Source organism: Lemur catta, chromosome 7 (genome assembly GCF_020740605.2).
Source record: "Lemur catta isolate mLemCat1 chromosome 7, mLemCat1.pri, whole genome shotgun sequence".
Classification (NCBI taxonomy): domain Eukaryota; kingdom Metazoa; phylum Chordata; class Mammalia; order Primates; family Lemuridae; genus Lemur; species Lemur catta.
Window position 1 is genome coordinate 103959464 of NC_059134.1, and position 21272 is coordinate 103980735.

General features: G+C 52.3%; 1 protein-coding gene across 2 annotated transcripts in view; it reads left to right on the top strand.

The window, feature by feature from the left end:
* Window positions 1-19856: 19856 nt before the first annotated feature.
* Window positions 19857-21272, top strand: part of CPT1A (carnitine palmitoyltransferase 1A) — a 55910-nt gene continuing 54494 nt past the window's right edge. The window contains exon 1 of one of the 2 annotated variants that reach the window (XM_045558253.1): window positions 19857-19993. The gene's annotated coding sequence lies outside the window, so the exon portion shown is untranslated. The remainder of the gene's footprint in view (window positions 19994-21272) is intronic. The other variant, XR_006736528.1, reaches the window with a different exon arrangement.

Here is a 21272-nt window from a genome sequence, read left to right on the forward strand (position 1 = left end):
CTCGATTCCATGAAATGGACAAAGACGTGAGCAAATTCCACCTCTGGATAATCAAAACACACTTGTTTTCAGCCATTTGCTTTTCTGAAAGCTGGAGCTCAGGGCAGGCGGCCTCCGCCCAGCGCCCCTGCATGTGCCCTTTGCTCCACTTGGCAGAGCTGGCAAGATGGCTGTGGGCGGGCACAGCACTTTCTGGGAGCTCCACATGCCAGCCCCAGGGGCAGGGCAGAGGGGCTGGGGAGCCTGCCTTGATCCTGAAAGGGGCAGACAGTCCCAGGGGCAGGGGCCACTTGCTCTGCGGGTGTGGCTAGGGCAGCAAGGGGAGGACATGCTGGAAGCTAATCCAGGTAAGAAGGGACAGGGCCTGGTCCCAGAATGACAAGGGAACCAGCAAAGAGGGAAGGACGTGAAGCCTGGGCACTAGGGCTCAGACGACCCCAGGACCTCGGTGTGGTTCATTCACGGAGACAGGGCCGTCCTCCAAAAGAACAGTTAGGGCTGTCGGATGACATGTCTCTAATCAAACTGGTAAACGATTCCCTCTGCGTGGTTTCCCAAGAGTCACACAGGGTAGCCCTGAGATCTGGAGTGAGGACAGGAAGACCACCGTGGCCAGGGCCCTTCCCTTCCAGTGCTGGCGGCCCTGGCTCCCCGGTCATGTGCTCTGTGTGCAGCAGGGGGCGCTGCACCTGCCCACCTGTGGTCCCCAGGCAGCCTGGACATGGAGGGGGGTGATGCTGAGGGGCTTCCAGGACCCTGTTGGTTGTGGGATGCGGGGGTAGGGAGGGTGGCAGGACAAACTTCGAGACGTGGACTGCTCGCATCTCTAATGTGGCCGTAGTGCGGCCACATCTGGAAGTTTCAATACATGTCTCCAGAGTCACAGGACCTGGCATTGTCCCTCACCCAGCCCTTCTCTCTGGTTCTGCCAGCACCCTCTGGTGTGGTGGCTGTCTCATGTGCAGGTCAGGGAAGGCTGAAGGCAGGAATCACGTTCCACATTCTTTGACTTAGACACATCCGTATTTCTTACAACATTTGCAACTTAGATCCTGAAAGCGTCTGGTGTGGTCAGGCGGTTCAGGTTGGCGGTTGTGTGTGTGAGCTCTGGAGCCAGCCAGACCTGAGGGGAGTCCCAGACCCGCCCCCAGTGAGTTGCATGTGATCTTGAGCAAGTCACTCAGTCCCTGAGCCTCAACTTCCTCATCTGCCAAATGGGATGATGCTAGTACCCACCCTGCCGGGTTGCCATGGGGACATAGTAAGTGCTCAGTGAAAATTCACTATTCGTATTACCTAGAAAGACACAGAGCCACTGCCGTCTGGGGAACTGTTTGGTGACATTATCGGTGTTGAACTGGTGAAAGTTAATTGGACTAGGTTCCTCCAAATGTTAAAAATAGAATTACCATATGAGCCAGGAATTCCGCTTCCAGATATATACCCAAAGGAACTGACAACAGGGTCTTGAAGAGACATTTGCACACCATGTTCACAGCTGCGTTACTCACAGTAGCCGAAAGGTGGAAGCAGCCCCAGAGCCCAGCGACGGATGAACTCAGTAAACAAGACATGGAATGTTACTCAGCCTTAAAAAGGAAGGAAATTCTGACACACGCTACAACATGGGTGAGCCTTGAAGACATTATGTGGAGTGGAGGAAGCCAGTCATAAAAGGACAATTACTTGTACGATTCTGCATATACGAGGTTCCCAGAGTAGTCAAATTCATAGAAACAGAAAGTAGAAGGGTGCTAGGGGCCGGGACAGGGGAACAGCGAGTTAGTGTTTAATGAGGACAGAGTTTCACTTTTGCAAGATGAAAAAACTTCTGGAGGTGGATGGTGGTAATGGTTGCACGACAGTGTAAATGTACTTAATGGCACTGAACTGTACACTTAAATGGTTAAGGCCAGGCATGGTGGCTCACGCCTGTAATCCCAGCCCTGTGGGAGGCCAAGGCAATAGTATCACTTGAACCCAGGAGTTGGAGACCAGCCTGGGCAACATAACGAGACCTCGTCTCTACAAAAAATAAGAAAAGTTAGCCAGGCGTGGTGGCCCACACTTGTCCCAGCTCCCTGGGTGGCTGAGGCTGGAGGGGCTGCAGTGAGCTATGATGACACCACTGTACTCCAGCCTGAGCGACAGAATGAGACCCCGTCTCAAAAAAAAATAATAAAATAGGTAAGTTTTCTGTGTATTTAACTACAATTTTTGTAAATGGATGAGGTTAACAAGTTGCATTTCTTGACTAAAAAAAAGCAGGAACGATCCACATCACTATCCTTATAGAGCGTAAATGTCCCCATGAAGGCTGGACAGGTGATCATACACCTGCATGGTGCACTGCCCAGGGGTGGCAGGAGGCCCCTGCCCACACCACCACGTCCGTGTCCCTGCTGGCTGGTGGCCTCAGCAGGCAGCTTTCTCTGCTGCCCAATCAGGCCCTGTGGGCTTTGCCCGGACTTGCCTGCTGTGCTTCACCCAGGGGCCTCCAAGCCCCGGCTTGCCCCACCTCCCACAGACACAGCCCTGGCCAGCACCCACCATGGCCTCGCTTAGGTGCCCGGGCTCTGCGGCTGCCCTCGCCCGAGCATTGCCCCTCGCTCCTCCAGCCGCAGAGCTCGGCCCTCACTCTGTGGGGCTAAGGGTGGCCCAGGGCCCAAAGCCACTGCCACCCCAAAACCTCCCAGCCATGGCGAGGCGGTAAGGCACGGGAGAAGGATGTGACAGGGAACAAGACAGGATACAGGGCACCCCAGCAGCTGAGCGCAAGGGCTTTCAATCACACGGCCACCTCCGTCACTAAGGAGCCGTGTGTGCTAAATGTCTCCACGCATGTTTCCACGAGTGCGCTGTGGTCACCTCCGGGGCTAACGCAGGTGAAGGTCTTAGAGCAGCGCCTGCCGGGTACCTAGAGCTCAGCAAATGGCAGCTGTGATTATCTTACGATCAGATATCGCTAAAGGAGAAGCCGCACACCCCAGCCCTGGGACTGTTTGCTTCCCTTTCTCGTCAGCATCATTTTTGCTGAGAAAAATGTAAAATGTCATTGGCCTTTTGGGAAGCTTAAAATCTCCCCAAACTGGCTCTTCTAAGACTTGTTTTTCCATTTCCTTCCATTGCTGCTCCTTCTTCCTTCTGCCGTCTTTGATGCCACCTGAAGGAATCTAGAGGGAAATCCTAGCAGCCCTGAGACCCCACGGGGAACACAGAAGAGACGCCAGACCCCCTTCTGAGGGTCTTCTGTCTTCCACATGGAGCCCCCAGAGTCTTGGGCAGGTTCCTCTCAGGTCTAAATGCTTGAGTTCCCCAATATCTTTGGCTTTTGGGGTTCCAGAGCTTAGGTTGCACTGCGAGAGGGCACTGGACCTCTGTGTGTGACAGCTGGCAAGTCACCGGTGAGGGCTGCAGTTCTGGGGGTTGCAGTGGGTGGTTAATATTGCAGGGGAAGCCAGACGCGGTGGCTCATGCCTATAATCCTAGCACTCTGGGAGGCCAAGGCAGGTGGATCATTTGAGCTCAGGAGTTCAAGACCAGCCTGGGCAAGAGCGAGACCCCGTCTCTACTAAACATAGAAAGAAATTAGCTGAACAACTAAAAATATATAGAAAAAATTAGCTGGGCATGGTGGCGCATGCCTGTACTCCCAGCTACTTGAGAGGCTGAGGCAGGAGGATTGTTTGAACCCAGGAGCTTGAGGTTGCTGTGAGCTAGGCTGACACCACGGCACTGTAGCCTGGGAAACACGGTGAGACTCTGTCTCAAAAAAAAAAAATACTGCAGGGTCTACTTGTTGCTTTGTGCCTTTAGATGAGAAAGGTGTGGTTTGGGCACTATGGAAACACTCATTACCAAGGGGTGAGACCCCCATGGTGGATGGGCTGATCACAGAGTGGGCCGATTGGGCTTGGGTTGCCCCCCCAACCCCCGAGCCTTGGGGGAATGTCCCTCTAGGGAGGTGTGCAGCCTGGTCCCAAGGCATTTCCCTCTTTGGGGAACCCAGGATTCAGCGTAAAAGTAGAATCCTTGATTTCTGGGGGTCTATACACTCTGCTTTCTGGCTATACCTGCTTTTCACGTATGTAAGTATTAGGCCCTGGAGCTGCAAACGCCTTGCTGGCCTGTTTGTTAGTGGGCCCTGCCCTGAGCCCATCAGTCCAGTTAGAAAATGGAGACTGAATTAGAAGGTATCTACCCAAATGAAACTGGTCCCCTTATAAATCCTGTGGTGAATTCCTGTGATTTTTGTGTTGCCTTAGCATTCTTTTTTTTTTTTTTTTTTTTGAGACAGCGTCTCACTTTATTGACCCGGCTAGAGTGAGTGCCGTGGCATCAGCCTAGCTCACAGCAACCTCACACTCCTGGGCTCAAGCAATCCTTCTGCCTCAGCCTCCTGAGTAGCTGGGACTACAGGCATGCGCCATCATGCCTGGCTAATTTTTTCTATTTTTAGTTGTCCAGCTAATTTCTTTCTATTTTTAGTAGAGATGGGGTCTCGCTTTTGCGCAGGCTGGTCTCAAACTCCTGAGCTCAAGTGGTCCTCCCACCTCAGCCTCTCAGAGTGCTAGGATTGCAGGCGGGAGCCACCACTCCCGGATAATATGGTTTTGTTAAGAGCAAAGTAACTTTGTCTAATTTAGAGCTTATCTAAAGATTATTTTAAATTGGAATAAAAAGAATGATTGATAAAACTGAATGGATATAGGAAGTTGGGGAAAGAAAGAGAATGAAAAAAAATTGTCACAGGTTTTGAAAGGTTTATGGTTGGCAATCCTCCTTGTCTCAATAATTGGATCTTTGTCCAATGGGCAACTGGACTAAAACCCCATGGGGGTTTCCATAACAAAAGTAAAGGTTTTCTTGTCCCCAACCAGGTCCATTTGTCCACTGCCCAAGGAGCAGCCGGTACGCTGAGTCGGCAGGTTTTGCAGCAGCGAAAGAGTCTTTACTCTGCGTAGTGGGATGAGGAAGGATGAGAGAAATTTCTCAAATCTGCCTCCCTGAGAATTTAGGAGACAGGATTTTTAAAGAGAGTTTGGAAGCAATTGAATCTGCTAATTGGCTGGGTTTTGGGGCAGAACCGTAGGGTTGTACAAATTGTCTTCTTTGCTGACCAGGTTCTTGGGTGGGGGTCACAAGACCAGTTGAGTCAGTTTGTTGGTTATGGGCCACTGGTCTGCGTGGGTCAGCCGCTCCACTGGAATGCGGGGCCTGGAATATCTCAGAAACTGCCCCTAGGTTTCAAAAAGGTGATATTATCTATGAGCAAGCTAAGAATCTTTATGACCACCAGCTGAGTGGCAATTATAGAGAAGCAAACAGGGGGACAGCGACTGATTATTGTCATTAATTTTAGCTAGGCTCTACCATAGTTTTTGCCTTGTACCCCATTATTGAAGGGCAGTTTCAGTCTTTGCTTTTTCAAATCCTTTAATTATCATCTCGGCTAAATGAATGACTATCATTTTACAGTGACCTCCGATCCTTTTTGGCCAAATGTATTAAGCCTTTTTTATTTTGATACTGTGGGGGTGAAGTCAAAAACCCCCTCTTCATCCTCCAAAGGTTTTCTAAAAGATCAACTCACAATAAAGCAGATTAATAAGAGAAAAGCTTATTTATTCTAATGTGTATAAAGGAGAAGCCTCAGAAAATGAGGACTCAACTCCCCAGCTGGGGCCAGGCATAGTGGCACATGCCTGTAGCCCCAGCTGCTCGGGAGGCTGAGGCAGGAGGATCGCTCGAGCCCAGGAGTGTGAGGTTGCTGTGAGCTGGGCTGACGCCACAGCACTCTAGCCCGATGCTGTCTCAAAACAAAAACAAAAACAAAAACAAAACAAAACAAAAACCTCCCCAACAGTTTCAGAAGCTCACATTCCTTGCTGTAAGGTGGGTCATAGGAGGGAAAGATGAATTCTGCCCAAGGGCAACAAGGGACCCCGGAGAGGATGACTGCATAGGAATGAAGATTAACTGGCAAATAGTTCCTGTTAGAATTTAAATGAGTGGCTCACACCTGTAATCCTAGCACTCTAAGAGGCCGAGGTGGGAGGATCGATCAAGGTCAGGAGTTCAGGACCAGCCTGAGCAAGAGCGAGACCCCGTCTCTACTAAAAAAAATAGAAAGAAATGATCTGGACAGCTAAAATTATATATATAGAAAAAAAAATTAGCCAGGCATGGTGGCGCATGCCTGTAGTCCCAGCTACTCGGGAGGCTGAGGCAGAAGGATCGCTTGAGCCCAGGAGTTTGAGGTTGCTGTGAGCCTAACACCAAGGCACTCACTCTAGCCCGGGCAACAGAGCGAGACTTTGTCTCAAAAAGAAAAAAAAAGAATTTAAATGAGTCTGAGCTGGGACATTGTCTTCTTAAAAAGTCTGTCGAGCTGAGGTCACACCCCTGGTCTTACAGGGAGGGGAAGAAAAGAACGATTGTCTCCTAGGTGAGTCCAGATCTCAGAGAAAGAAACTTCCATGATTTGGGGATGTGGTGAGGAGGGAAGGTCACAGAGACCTTCAGCCTTCTTCAGTCAGTCCAGCAGGTCAACATGCCATATTTTGGGGTGAAAATATTTCTAATTTTCCTTCAATATCAAGTGTTTTAAGCCTTTGATATTTGACTACCTTCCCAAAATCAAATTTCAAATTCTGAAGTCAGTCCTTCTGACCTCAAATGAACGTTTGGACATTCCAAACAGGGCCCCTTCTACAGCCGCCCTGTTACCCACTGTCTGTCTGCTGCAGAAAGAAGACTGAAGAATGCAGCTAGGCTCATTCAGATTTCAGAAAGAATCACTTACAAGTTAATTCTTATCTCCAGGGTCCATCATTCTCCCTAATAATCATTTACTGCCCCTCAAAAGGACTGCTTGCACCCCCCTCTCCTCCCTCCAGCGTGTGAGCTTCTGTCCCCCACTGGGGGTCGGGTGAGCTCCTGTGATTCTCTCCCTCCCATGTCAGTAAGTTGTATGCATTTTATCCTATTAATCTGCCTTGTTTTTCATTTGATTTTCAGTGAAACTTCAGAGGACAAAGGGCAAACTTCCCTTTGCAAAGGGACATTCAAAACATAGCAAGTCTATTTTTTTTTTTTTTTTTTGGAGACAGGATCTCCCTTCATCCCCTAGGCTGTAGTTCCATGAAAGGATCGCAGCTCAATGCAGCCTCCAACCCCCGGGCTCTAGGGATCCTCCCGCCTCTGCCTCCCAAGCTGGGACCACAGGTGCCACCACGCCCGGCTCACAGCAGGTCCTGATGAGATGAGACATGACCTGTAGTCCCGCCTACTTGGAAGCTGAGGTGGGAGTTCAGTCCAGCCCTGGCAACATCGCAAGACTCTGTCTCTTAAAAAATAATCAAATCCAATAAATTTTAAATTAAAAAAAGATACGAAATGAAATAAGTGTTTGGCTGCTCTGGATCCTCCTCACCAGCCTTGATGGGCCGAGACCTCCCATCTCAGCAGGTGCCTCCCGGGTCACCGCTCCCCGTCTGTCCCCTCCTGGTGTCAGTAGAGGAGTATTCCTGTTTCCACAGGTTTCCTGTCTGCCTCCCTGCAGCTCTAGCCTGCCCACCCGGGCAGAGTGCAGTGGCATCACCATAGGTTACCGAAATCTCGGCACTTGTCTTCAAGGCCACATCAGAAGAACAAGGACAAGTGGGGTGGGGAAAAGGAAAGAGAAATTTATTAATTTGCTGACCAATGAGGAAAATGGCAGACTCCTGTCTAAAAGTACCTCTTTTCCTAATCCTAAGCAGAAAGAGCTTCCAAAGGGAGGTCATTCTTCAGGCAATTGCTGTTCAACTACTGATGATTCTGATTGTCCCATCTCTGTCCCATCTCCACCAAAGACAATCCCATGACCTCCACCCAGGACCTCCCACCAGACAGTTCCCTTGAGCCACAGAGAACAAAGGAGGCTCCTCTGCCCCTCGGACCAGTGGCCTGAGGCAGGGATGCAGGTTTCAGTTCTCAGAAAGGAGTGAGGGATGTTTTAAAGAGACAGAAAATATTTTTATTGGGTTTTTTTCAGGCCATTCCCTGTGTTACAATAGCTCACTGCAGCCTCAAACTCCTGGGCTCATGCAGTCCTCTTGCCTGAGCCTCTCGAGTAGCTGGGACTACAGGTGTGCACCAGCATGCCCACTTGCGTATATTCATTTTGTTCACGGATGTACACCCAGCATCCACTGCCACCCCAGGCATGCGGCCAGCACTGAATCAGTGAGTCTCTCAGAATCGCACATTTCACACAGCTGATGAGCTGGGGGTTGGTCCCCTGTGGGGGGCTGGTGAGGCCCCTTCTATGAGGTGCAGATGTCTATGGGGTCCTGAGCCAGCTTGGGAAGGTGAGTGTCAGGCAAGGCTGATGGCCCAGGAGTTTTGCAGAAGAGATTGCGTCCTGGGTATCTATAGGAACCACAGCCAGACATAGCTCCGGAAGCATTAAACATGAAATTGTGCCACAATGCAGGTGGCCCTCAGGGTTGTCTCAGATCCGCAGGGGAGCTGCCCTGGCCTCTCCCTTTGCCTGTGGCTCCTGAGGGAGGGCCCAGCGCCAGGACAGCCGCTGCTTACGGTGCTTCCTCCCAGCACCTCCACACCCGGGGGACTCAGACTCCTGGGGCCACATGCCACTTCTGCCAGGGCAGGCCACAAACCTGCAATGGCTGACAGAGATAAGAGAGGCACAACTGGAAGGCCAGGCGTACCTGTGACCCACTGCCTGCACAGATGTGCAGACGCCTCTTCCCTTCCCGACACTGGGCTCTGCAGAGCCAAGGCCCCGCCTCCCGGGCAGAGACCAGAGTTGGTGCAGAAACCCCAACTGCCTAATGTTCCCATAAGATACTACCTGGCTTCCCTCTTTCCACCTGTGGATAGCCCCCAGGAGACACAGGCCCTCCCTCGGGAACCAGGCCAAAGCTGGTGTGTGGAACACAGGTGTGAGGGGCTTGCCCTCTATCCAGGCTGGCAATAAAAGTTCAGGGCTGGCAGCAAATTATCACATTGTCTCTGGAAATGATCTCTGAGGGACAAAGGTCACTCATGGAGGGATTATTTCAAAGTAAAATCATAGCCGATGGGTGGCTCACACCTGTAATCCTAGCACTCTGGGAGGCTGAGGCGGGAGGATTGCTTATGCTCAGGAGTTCAAGGCCAGCCTGAGCAAGACCGAGACCCCGTCTCTACTAAAAATAGAAAGAAATTATATGGACAGCTAAAAATATATATAGAAAAATTAGCCGGGCATGGTGGTGCATGCCTGTAGTCCCAGCTACTCGGGAGGCTGAGGCAGGAGGATCGCTTGAGCCCAGGACTTTGAGGCTGCAGTGAGCTATGATGACACCACTGCACGCCAGTGTGGATGACAGAGCAAGACCCTTTCTCTAAGAAAAAAAAAGAAAAGAAATAACGTGAATAAAGGAAATATTGATGGGATGAAACTAGAGAACAAAGAAAGGAGAGGGTCTCGGGCCTCGTCCCACAAGGTGGAAATCTTTAGATGGTTACTAAGAAATGGGATGAATAAAACAGACACTGACGGGGTCATGGTTTCACAGGTGTATACAGACACCGAAACAAACTGGACCTTCTAGATATGTGTGTAGTGTACTGTATGTCAGCTATACCTCATAAAGATTAAAAAACAATCCGTGCAGTCATTAAAAACCATGCTTCAAAATATTTAATATTAATAAAATGGCTAATGGCTTTGAAAGAAAGTGAAATAAGAGGGGGAAGCCTTTGTGGAGAATAATTTGGCAGTTTGCAGCAAAATTTGAAGTGCTCTCACCCTTGGGCCCACAAGTTCCTGTCTATGTCTTATCACGTGGATGGCTCTCAAGATCTTACCTGCCACTGTCCAGCACCACGACACCCCAAATCCAGTCCAGATGCCATAGTCACCTACAAGGCCCTGCATGACCTTGCTGCCTCAAAGAACCCACTCACTCCTGTCCTCTTTGCTTTCCTGCTACGCACAGCCACCCTGGCCTTGCTGCTCTGGGAATCAGCCAGGCTTGTCCCCTCCTTGACACCCTGGCACACACGGCTGTCCTCCCCTGAGGTCCTTGTGCCTAGCTGGGTGCGTGGCTGCTCTCCCAGATTCATTCAGGTCTCTGTGCAAATGTTACATCCTCATGCTGGGCCGAGTGCCTGATCAATGCCTTCCCCTGCCAGGTGCCAGGACACACAGGACATGGCTTCGGGGAAAAAGAGGAAAGTTGATGCATATTCCACATGATATGCCAGAGTAGAATCCCCACAATCGATCCGAGTTTTAAATGTAAAACCTCAAAGCACAGCAGTTCTACAAGGGAATATGGTAACATTTCATTTTAACCCTAGACTAGGGACAATTTTCTCTATGACTCAAAATTCAGAAGCCATAGGTTTGACTACAGGAAAAATCCACATTAAAAAAAAATCAAAGTCAAGAGACAAACTGGTTAGTCATCCGGGAGATGCACACAAAGCCGTAATGAAACGCCCCTTCACACTCCTAGGCCAATCAAAGCTACAGGTGATAAAAGGTGTGAGTGAGCAGGTGGAGAGAGTAGTGCCCTCAGGGTGGCTCTGCTTCTGCCGTGGGAATGTGAAATAGTGCAGCCACTTAGGAAAATGCTCTGCTCCTTCCTCAAATGGTTAAACGTGGAGCTACCGCATGTCCCAGCAATTCTACTCCAAGAGAATTGAAAACATACGTCCACAAAAAACCTGTATACAAATGTGTACAGCAGCATTATTCATAATAACCAGAAAGTGGAAACAACCCAAACGTCCATCCACAAATGAACAGATAACCACAAAAATGGGGTACATCCACACAGTGGGATATTATTCAACCATAAAAAGGAATGAAGTTCTGATACATGCTACAACATGGATAAAAACATGCTAAGTGAAAGAAGTCAACACAAAAGACCACATGTTGTATGATTCCATTTATATGAAATGTTCAGAATAGGCAAATCCATAGAGACCAAAAGCAGATTAGTGGTTGCCAGGGGCTGGGAGAATTGGCGGGAAATGTGAAGTGGTGGGAAATGTGAAGTGACTGCTAGTGAAGTTCCTTTTTCGGTAATGAAAATTTCCTAAAATTGATGTGGTAATGGTTACACAATTCTTTGAATGTACTAAAAACCAGTGAAACATACTTTGGAGGATGAATTGTATCATATGCGAATTATATCTCAATAACGATGGTTGGGGCCGAGTGCCGTGGCTCATGCCTGTAACCCTAGCACTCTAGGAGAACCAGGCAGGAGGATTCCTTGAGCTCAGGAGTTCAAGACCAGCCTGAGCAGGAACAAGACCCCATCTCTACTAAAAATAGAAAAATTAGCCGGGCATGGTGGTGGTGGTGTGTGCCTGTGGTCCCAGCTACTCGGGAGGCTGAGCCCAGGAGTTGGAGGTTGCAGTGAGCTACAATGATGCCACTGCACTTTACCCAAGGTGACAGAGTGAGACTCTGTCTCAGAAAAAAAAAATAATAATAATTATAACACTGGTTGGTTGGTTTTTTAAAAAGATACACTAGTAATTTTTTTCAGCTCAATCTATAAAAAGAACAACAGCAGCCAGGCATGGTGGCTCACACTGGTAATCCCAGCACTTTGGGAGGCTGAGATGTGAGGACTGCTTGCGCCCTGGAGTTCAAGACCAGCCTGGACAACATGGTGAGACCCCAGCTCTACAAAAAAATTTTTTTGAAAAATTGCCAGGCATGGTGCCTCACGCCTGTAGCCCCAGCTACTTGGGGGACTGAGGTGGGAGGATCACTTCTGCCCAGGAACTTGAGGTTGCAGTGAGCTATGATCAGATCACTGTAGCCTGGGCGATAGAGTGAGACCCTGTCTCTCTCTCTCTAAAAACAAAAAGAGCAAGTGCCTAATAGAAAAATGGGCAAAGTGTATGAGCAGTATACCGAAAAAGCAATACAAATGGCCCTCAAATTTATGAAAAGATGCTCAGCCTCACTCATAAAGAAAATATGCAAATTAAAACTGCCCTTAAGAAACCATTTTCACTTTTTAGAGTGAGGATATCCAACATTTTGGCACACGCTCTCACAGCTGGTTGGTGGGATCCCAAACTGGGAGGGTGGGATGGTTCACTCTACGTGTTAACCTGACTGCACCACAGCGATCTGGTCAAACATCACTGTGGGTGCATCTGGGAGGGTGCTCTGGGTGAGACTAACGTTCACACCCACAGACTGAGCAGAGTGCCCCTGACTCAGATGGCCTTCCTGCCATCGCCAAAGTAGGAATGGAACAAAGAGGCTGACTTTCTCCCGGTCAGAGAGAATTCCTGCTGCCTGACTGCCTGCCTGTGGACGGGGACATCAACCTTGTCCTGCCTGCAGACTCAGACTGAAAGGTTGGCCCTCCCTGGGCCGCCAAACTGGACCTGCAGCACCCACTAGCCGGGGCCCCAGCAGCAGCACCCTGCAGGTGTTGGGACTTGTCAGCCTTCAGAACTGTGTGAGTCAGTTCCTTACAACAAATCTCTCCTGTTTCTCTGGCAGTCCTAATACAGAGGGCAACTTGGGAACAGACATCACCACTGTCTGTGCACATGGCCTTGACCCAGCAATCACAGTTCTGAGAATTGACTCTACCCATGGGCAGGTAGAGAGACTGACCTTTGTACAGAGTTATGTATTGCAACAATGTTTATGGCAGCAAAAGACTTAAGTACTTAAACCTCACAGGCAACAAACAATTGTGGTAAGATAAAACCATATGATGGAACACCTGGCACCCTTAAGCAACATATAAATAAAGTCAGAGAACAAGGAAGCTCTCTATTTACTTAATGGGAAATGGCACCAAGACATGTAAGTAAATTTTAAAAGGCAAGCACAGAGCAGGAGGCTGTAACATGCTTCCTTTTACACGGGAAAAGAGGAAAACAGACACATACTCATTTTTGCTTATATTTTCGCAAGTAAATTCTAGAAAGATACACAGAGGACTGTGTGTCAGATGGAGCAGGGGTGGGCGTAAGAGTTTTCTCTAGATACTTTCAAATTTTGATTTGATATTTGAACCATATTAATGACTCAAACATATTCTCTACTCAAAAAACAAAATACCCCCTCACCCACCTCCAGTGTACTTGTCATTTCGTGATTTAGAAACTTAATAAAGCCGGGCCTGAGCGCGGGCTCCGGGAGCGAACTGGCTGCAGCCCCGAGGGGGCGGGCTGCGGAGCGACCCGGGGCTCCCGGCGCTGGAAGCCCGAGAGCAGCCGCTCGCCCAGCCGGCGGAGGGCGCGCAGGGCGCTCGGGCCTCCCTCGGGGTCTGGACGCTCCGGCCCGGTCCGCGGTCCGCGCCGCCCGCCTGGCCGAGTGCGGCTCCCAGCCGGGGAAACCGGACGCCGTCCCCGCTCCAAGCTCGGCGTCGGGCAAAGGGGCGATTTCACACGCCCTCAGGGTGACTGCGGGGTTAAAGCCCTGGCACAGCCGGTCCCTCCAGCAGTCTAACCCCGCCCCCGCGCGCCGACCTTGACCCACGGCATCGCAGCGGGGCGTCTGCACCAGCCCGCCCAGCTGACCCTGGCCTACCGGGGCGTGGGCGGGGAGGGGATTAGTGCGTCTGCCCAGGCCGCCCAGCCCTCTCCCGCCCTCGGTCCCGCCCCGGCTGCTCCACTGCAGAAGGGGGGCCACGTGGGACCCTGGGACTGCAACTGGGGCTCTCGGTGCGCTCCAAGAGGAGCGGAGGAAGCTGGGGGCATCCCGGCGCCCCCCCCCCCGCCCCGCCACGTACCACCAACTCCCTCCCAGAAGGAAGGACCGCAGCTGCGCGGGGTGCCGGGGACCTTGACCGGGCCTGCCGCAGGCACACTGGCCGGCGGGGAGGGGGCTGAGCGTCTGGATTCCCCCTCGAGTTTCCTGCAGGAAAAACACAAATTCAAAGGAGCAGGGTTATTGGACGTTTTCAGCTCAAGCTGCGTCCTGCAGCCGCCAGCAATCCCGTCCGCCGCTCTCCCGCGCCCCAGGCGCACGACAGTAAGAGGGTCCCCTGTTTCCTACCCCCCACCCGACCCCACCCCCGACATTCCCCAGCTGTTCTCTCCTCCCATCAGAAGTCTGTGGCCCCAAGGAGACCGTTAGCCCATTAGCGCCCAGCAAAGTTCCCATTTTCCCACTGCGCGAAAGTTGTGGCGGGTTGGAGCAACCCACGGCCTCAGGCACGGGCTCTGCGGCAGCGCCGGGTCTGGATAGTCCAACAGTCAGGGTGTCCTGGGGCCTCCCTGTGGAGGGAGGAAAAGGAAAAGATTATCAGTCTGTTTGCATGTCAAAGATTTACACTTATTAACCAGGGACCCAGCAGGATGGCAAAGCAGTCCAAGGGAGGATTGTAGAGGCCGAGTCTAGAGGCTCTGAAAGAAACGAAAGCCAGGATGTGATGGCCGTGAAGCTGGTCAATGCCCTACAGGCAATAAAACCACAACCTTGGGGAATCCTTCGACTTTCTGTTGGATGAAAGTCTACCAGTTCGTATGTAACTTCATGGATGCTGGGGCCTAGTCCAGGATACATTTCCCTAGGAAAATGGGCTAATCCTTGGATGGACCTGTTAGAGAATGAGCCAGTATGACACTGAAAGCACATTCAGACATTGTTTTCCCTTATTTTCAAGTTTTGGATCATTTTTCTTAACCTATGTAGAGCTGGAGTCTATAAATGGGCCTTGGAAGGGCCATGACTGAAATTAGTTACTATTTATGTGTGTGTGTAGTTTTCTGGGGAATGGATATGTAGCTGTCACCAGGTTTTCAAAGGGTAAGTGACGCTCCCCTCCCCCAAGTTTAAAACTATGACGACTCAAGGTCTCATCTGCCTGTTTCCTCCTCCCACCATCTCTACCTCTAAAGGGGGAGGATGTACATTTTAACACAGAAGGCTTCTGCCAACGCTTTCATTTGAATACTCAGGCAATTGCTAAAATGAGCTACAGGAGGGTCACCTCCTCCCTGTCCCTGAGGTCCTGTGTGCAGGCTGCTGGCATTGCAGTCAGGAACAAGACTGGCCTGGCCTGGCCGATGGGCAGGTGTGTCAGTGCTTGCTCTGTGCGCACCATGTTGCTCTGGTCCCACAAAGAAGCTCAGGTCTGGGCCTCAATGCACATTCTCCATGTGGGCTGGGCTGGTGGGGGATGATTTGGGGTTTGAGGAGGTAATAGTGACCTTTGAACTTTTCTGACTTTCAGAAAGCCTTAAAGAGGCTTCAGATCTCTCTGACATTAACCTGCATGGATCAAAATGTCCAACTTTTTTTTTGTTTGTTTGAGACAGAGTCTCACTGTGTCACCCTGGGTAGAGTGCAGTGGCTTAATGATAACTCACTGTAACCTCAAAGAAATCCTGGCCTCAAGAGATCCTCCTGCCTCAGCCTCCCAAGTAACTGGGATTACAGGAGTGCACCACGACACCTGGCTAATTTTTCTATTTTTAGTAAAGACGGGGTCTTGTTCTTGCTCAGGCTGGTCTTGAACTACCGAGTTCAAGCGATCCTCCTGCCTCTGCCGCCAGCATGCTAGGATTACAGGTGTGAACCACCACGCTGGCCCTCGTCCATCTTTTTTTGCTCTTGGGCAATACACGAAGTCTCCGCAGAGGCTGTACTTACTGATAAGCATCTGTTAAAGGAATGAATGAACCTCCTGCTGATCACAGCTCCCGCTGGCAGTCATGCCATGTCTCTGCTGGATGCATGAGGAAATTAGGTTACTCCCCATTAAATGTAATGTTTACAGGCACAGAGTTTTAAAACACGGGCTTGTGGAGGAAAAATAACAACCATAGCTAATGCTTATGTGGTGCCTGATGTGTACCAGAGAACACTCTAAGCACCCCCATCAGTGCCTCCTGTCGTCTTCGTTAAGACTCTCCAGGGCGGCTTCTGTCATTTTCCCATTTTACCAATGAGAAAACCAGGGTGCTAGCAGAGAGGTTTAAGATCACTCAGCTAGAAGTGGCAGAGTCAGGATTTGAACCCGGCCTGAGTAGTTCTGGAGTTCACACTCTCAAGCACTAGAATGACTACTTCTCCAAATAAATAAACTAATGAAAACAAGATTTTAAAAAACGTTGGTGAAAAAGTTGCTCATTAGTGCCCTAGCCCAACATCCTCATTTTTTTAAAGTGAGGAAACTGAGGCCCAGATGGGCAGCGGAGTGTCTGTGCAGCCAGCCAGAAGCAGGTCTGTGCCTGACAGCCTGGCGGGCCCACTCCTGGCCTCCGCAGGAAGGCAGCCCCCTGCCAGCCTTCCTCCTGCCCTCAACGGCCGGTCAGGGCACCAGGTAGTGCGAGGTGCAGAAGAAACAGAGTCTTGCCTGCAGGGGACCAGAGGCGCAGCTGAACAGTGCGTTGTCATGCTGAGCTCTTCCCTGGCTCCTGCTCTGGTCGCATCAATTTGCTTTCATGTGCAACACCTCATTTTGTCCTCAGCAACCCCCTGTGATGCTGGCTGAGTAAACAGTGGGCCATGGAGTGGAACTGCTGCTGTTTACTCAAGGCCCACAGGGGCTCAAGGTTCAAGTTCAGAGGGACTCAAGCCTTTGGAGAGGAGAGGAACTTGCAGCATGCTGAGATTACAACATTGTTTCCTATGGGAAACGGGAGCTGAGTTCCAAAAAATCTTACACACTTCTGGATCAGAACCTGCTGGGAGTTGCCAGGAAGAAAGGAGGCTGGCAAGGTCAAGTGGATGCAGCCCCGCTCTTGGCAGGCAATGGCCTTTACGGGTTTCATGTCACAATTGCTCATCTCTTTTGGTGAGACAATAATAATCTGGTTATGTTTTCTTAAAAAGAATACTTATCTTTTACAGTTTTTTGTTTTTTTGAGACAGAGTCTCACTCTGTTGCCCTGAGTAGAGTGCTGTGGTATCAGCCTAGCTCACAGCAACCTCAAACTCCTGGGCTCAAGCGATCCTCCTGCCTCAGCCTCCCAGGTAGCTGGGCTACAGGCACGCACCGCCACGACTGGTTAATTTTTATATTTTTAGTAGAGATGGGATCTCGCTCTTGCTCAGGCTGGTCTCGAACTCCTGAGCTCAAACAATCCTCCCATCTCAGCCTCCCAGAGTGCTAGGATTACAGGCGTGAGCCACGGTGGCTGGCCTTTTACAGTTTTGTACTCAAGAATTTGTGGACAAAATGATAGTATTTCTGGATTTGCTTTAAAGTAATCTCCAGGAATGGGGGAGGAGTGCACAGACATACACCTTGGCCCTAGCTCCATAGTTGTTGAAACTGAATTTTGATTGTATAGGCTTTTATTGTACTATTCTCATTAATTTTTAAAGGTTTGAATCTTTCATAAAAAGGTATTTTTAGAGTAAAAAAAGAGAAATCTCTTAGTGATAAAAGCATCACGTATTTTTTTTTAAGTTTTCTTATAGCCACAGCAGGCAGCTGCTACAGTATATTTGATTCAAACTGGGATAGAATTTGGAAGAAACAGGGCTTCAGAAAGATTATTCTGGTTTCTGAGGCAGACACTTGGATGTTTTTGGCCCCAGGGAACTCAGGATCTGGCCTGGAGCTCCCCGGGGCCTGGTTCTCTGGCTCTTTATTAATAGCCCGGCCAAGCCGCCCCGGGGAGCTGCAGTCCCGGCGAGCAGAGCCGCAGCGTGGCCCGTGGGAGGGGACCGAGCCTCCTTAGCGCGGCTGGAGTCACGCGCGGGCGCGGGCTCACTGCCGCCGTCCAAGAGCCCGGCCACCCGGGCACAAGCAAGCTCCCACAGACCAGGTCCGCGCCCCTGCCCCTGCCCCTGCCCCGCCCGGCCTGCAGGTGGCAGCGAGGCGGCGCGCAGGGAGGAGCGCACAGTCAAGGCCGCGCAGTCCTGGGAACCGACAGGGCGAGGGCCAGTCACCGCGGGGCGCACGACCCCGCACGGAGCGAGAGAGGAAGGGACCTTGTGGTGGCAGGGGGAGGGGGGGGAACCTGCGGGCGGCTGGGGTTCCTGGGAGAGGAGGGAAGGGCATTTAAGGAGTGTGTCACAGCCCAGCTTGCGTGGCGTAAGCTGCAGAGACCCACGTGCGAGAAGCACGCAGGTTCCGCGGGAGCAGCCGAGGCAGGTGCGGTGCAGCCGCGCGTCTGGCAGGGGTGGCCTGGCCCTGCCCACCATCCTTTTCGGGCCATGAAATCTGCGGGGGACGGGAGCCTGAGGCCCCTCTCCGCCAGGAAAGAGCCAGCAGGGGGGATGAACCCCCGAACTCCTAACTCCGTTTCCTTTTCTTTGTTTTTGTTTTTTTTCTTTTTAGAGACAGTGGTTCGCTCCCTCACCCAGCCAGGCTGGAGTGCAGTGGCCTGATCTTAGCTCACTGTTCACTGTAACCTCGTACTCCTTGGCCTCAAGGGATCCTCCTGCCTGGGCCTCCCAAACTGCTGGGATTACAGACATGAGAAACGCCCAACTTCTAACCTCAAAGAAATGCAAATTAAAGTGAGAAACTCTCCCTTCCCGCCCCTCCTTTTAGGATTAGCAAAGATTAAAATAATCCATAAAAGGAGACAAGGCCCCACTCCATGCCCGGTTGGCAGTGGAAGTTAAGCTTTTACGGATGGTAGCTTGGCAAGTGGCACCAAAATGTCGCATGTGCCCTGCTATTTCACTTCCAGAGATCAATTCTACAGAAGAATCAGGAGCTCAAACAGGTACGTCGACGGTCAATTCAGCTTTTGTTTATACTTGCAATGGTGAAAAGGGGGGGGGGGCCAGTTTCTACTGGGGGACGGGTAAATGGATCACAGCTCCCCGGGCGCCTTCCCCATTGTCCACAGAACTATTAATACGTCCCCCACCTAGACCACAAGCCTGGGGAATGCGTGGCAATAGTTAACTGCAACGGTGGGGGCGGCGGAGGCGGGATCAAGGGAGAACTTTCATTTTCTCTTCTAAATCCTTTTGCGGTAGCGACCAAATAGTACAGGGAGAAAGGGTGGCAAACACGTATTTTTCATAACCAGAAGGAGTAATTTGGTAAAATCGGCGCATTGATGGAGCACCTGCTGTATGCAGAGCCGCCTGCTCGAGTCTGGGAGCATTGCGGGCAAAGACGGGGAAGGAGCGCCTCGCTCCGCGGGGAGAGCGAAATCCGGGCGCCCCCTTTTCCCGCAGCTGCCTGGGGCTACACCCCTGCCGTCGGCCGTCGTGCACTTCCCACTGCCGGCCCGCTCCCGGGCACGCACCTGCACAGGGTCTCTCGGTCACCCTGCCCTGGGCTCCAGGCGCTCTTCTGGCACCTATTTTGTTCTTGACGATGGAATAATTATTTTACTAAATTTCACCAAAGCCGCGCAAGGGAGGCATTTTCACCCCTGCTAGATGAGGAGGAGTCACGCTGGGGATAAAGTCCGATCTGGGGCATGGGTTCTGGAGTCAGACTTAGGTCAATGTCGGATCCATCACTTGTCAGCTGCGTAATCGTGGGCAAGTTAATCATACTTTACTTGGCCCAGGCTCCTCGTCTGTAAAAAGGGGTGGGGGATGAATAGCACCAGCCAGGTAGGAGTGCCATGAGGACTGTGTGGGGCCATACCATAAACCTCGGGCATGAGCCAGGCACGGTGCTAGGCGCTCTCATGGGCACCGTCTTGATGAGTTGACTCATTTTACAGGCAGGGAAACTGAGGCTCGCAGGGTGAGGAATCTCGTCCTATGCCCCACCCTGGTTGAGGCCAAGGCTGCGCTCGCCGGTGCGAGCCTCAGTTTCCCCTCCCGAGGCACCCCGCCGACGCCCCGCCCTAACGCCCCGCCCCGTCCAGGGCCCGCCTCCGGGCCACCGCGCGCCGGGAGTGGCCCGCCCTCCGGCGCCGCAGCCCCGCCCGCCTCAGCCAATCGGCAGCGGCCGGCGTCGGGTGCGCTCTGCTTCGCCCGCAGCCCTCCTGTCCCCGGCGTCCGCTTGCCTCGCTCACTCTGCCGCCGCCGCCGCCACTGTCCTGCCGCCGCGCCTCCGTTGCCCACTCGGTAAGGCCGGGCCGGGCCGTGCGCCGTGGGAAGGGCTGGCGGGCGCCGCCCTGCGGGTTGCGGCGGGCCGGGGGCGGGGGGCGCCGGGAGGAACCCCAGCATTGCCCTTGGACTGGGAGTTGGTGGAGAGTTCAAAACTGCGGCGGGCTGGGGGCTCTCCAGCCCTCCGGTGAATTAGGTCTGGGGGTCCTCCCGGAGGTCGGTCTGCCAGCGGTCGTGTCCCGCGCGGCAGCGGGAGGGATGCTCTGCTCTCTGGCATTGGCAGGGCGCCTCTGGCACGGGGCCAGTGGAGCCGCCGGCTTCCTTTCCCCACTCCTCAGACCGCCCGGGACTGGATCGGGTCTGGAGGTCTGCCCCAGCGTGTGTGTGACCGCGGGCGAGTCCCCTGCGGCGGCGAGAGAGAGGTCTCCAGCCCGGGGCCGGTAGGACCGCCGACTCCTTTCCCGGTGCCATCCCATCCCATCCCCACCCCCGGGGTGCATTGGGCCTGGGGGTCCGCCCAGGGGTCGGTCTGCCAGCAGTCGTGTCCCGCGCGGCAGCGGGAGGGATGCTCGGCCCTCGGGATTGGGCAGGGCGCGGTCGACCCCTTCTCGCGCCCGCCCCCGCAGTGCAGCCGCGGGGACACGCCCTTGGCGCGGGGACTCCTGCGTGGTGCGAGCGCTGCGGCGAACGGGATGGGGGTACCGGGCCAGTCCGGGCTTGTGCGACCCCCCGCCCCCCGATGGCGCTGGGTCCAGGGCAGGTGAGCGCGGAGAGTCTGCCCAAGGTCGCGCTCGGCCTGAAGACCGCGGAGCCGCGGTGGGTGGCTCCACGTGATCAGGCCGAGGTGAACTTGGCCTGTGAGCCCAACGGCGCGGTCAGGGCACTCTGGGCATCCCCCAGCTAGGAACCACCGCTGTGGCAGCCAACAGCCGGCTTCGCCGGTTTTGTTGGGAAAGGCCGTGGATCAGCGCCTTTATAATGTAAATCGGTGCTTGGCTTTCGTCAAAGCCGAAGGACAACAAAGATGACGGCTGATCTTACTTTTTTTCCAACTCGAGAGTTAAAATTACCAAGTAATTCCTAGGTTAAACACAAGACAAACTCGATGTTCCCAATGAAGGACAGGCTTTTGTTTTCCCTCTGCTCCATGTATTAAAATAGCAAGAGCAGATTTTAGTAGAAAGCTGGTAACTTTGTAAGTTACCGAGTAAAATGAAAATCAGTTTAACCTTTTGAAATGTGTATTTTGTTACACCATTCCACAGGCGTCCGGTTTCTGGCCATTCCAGATATTCAA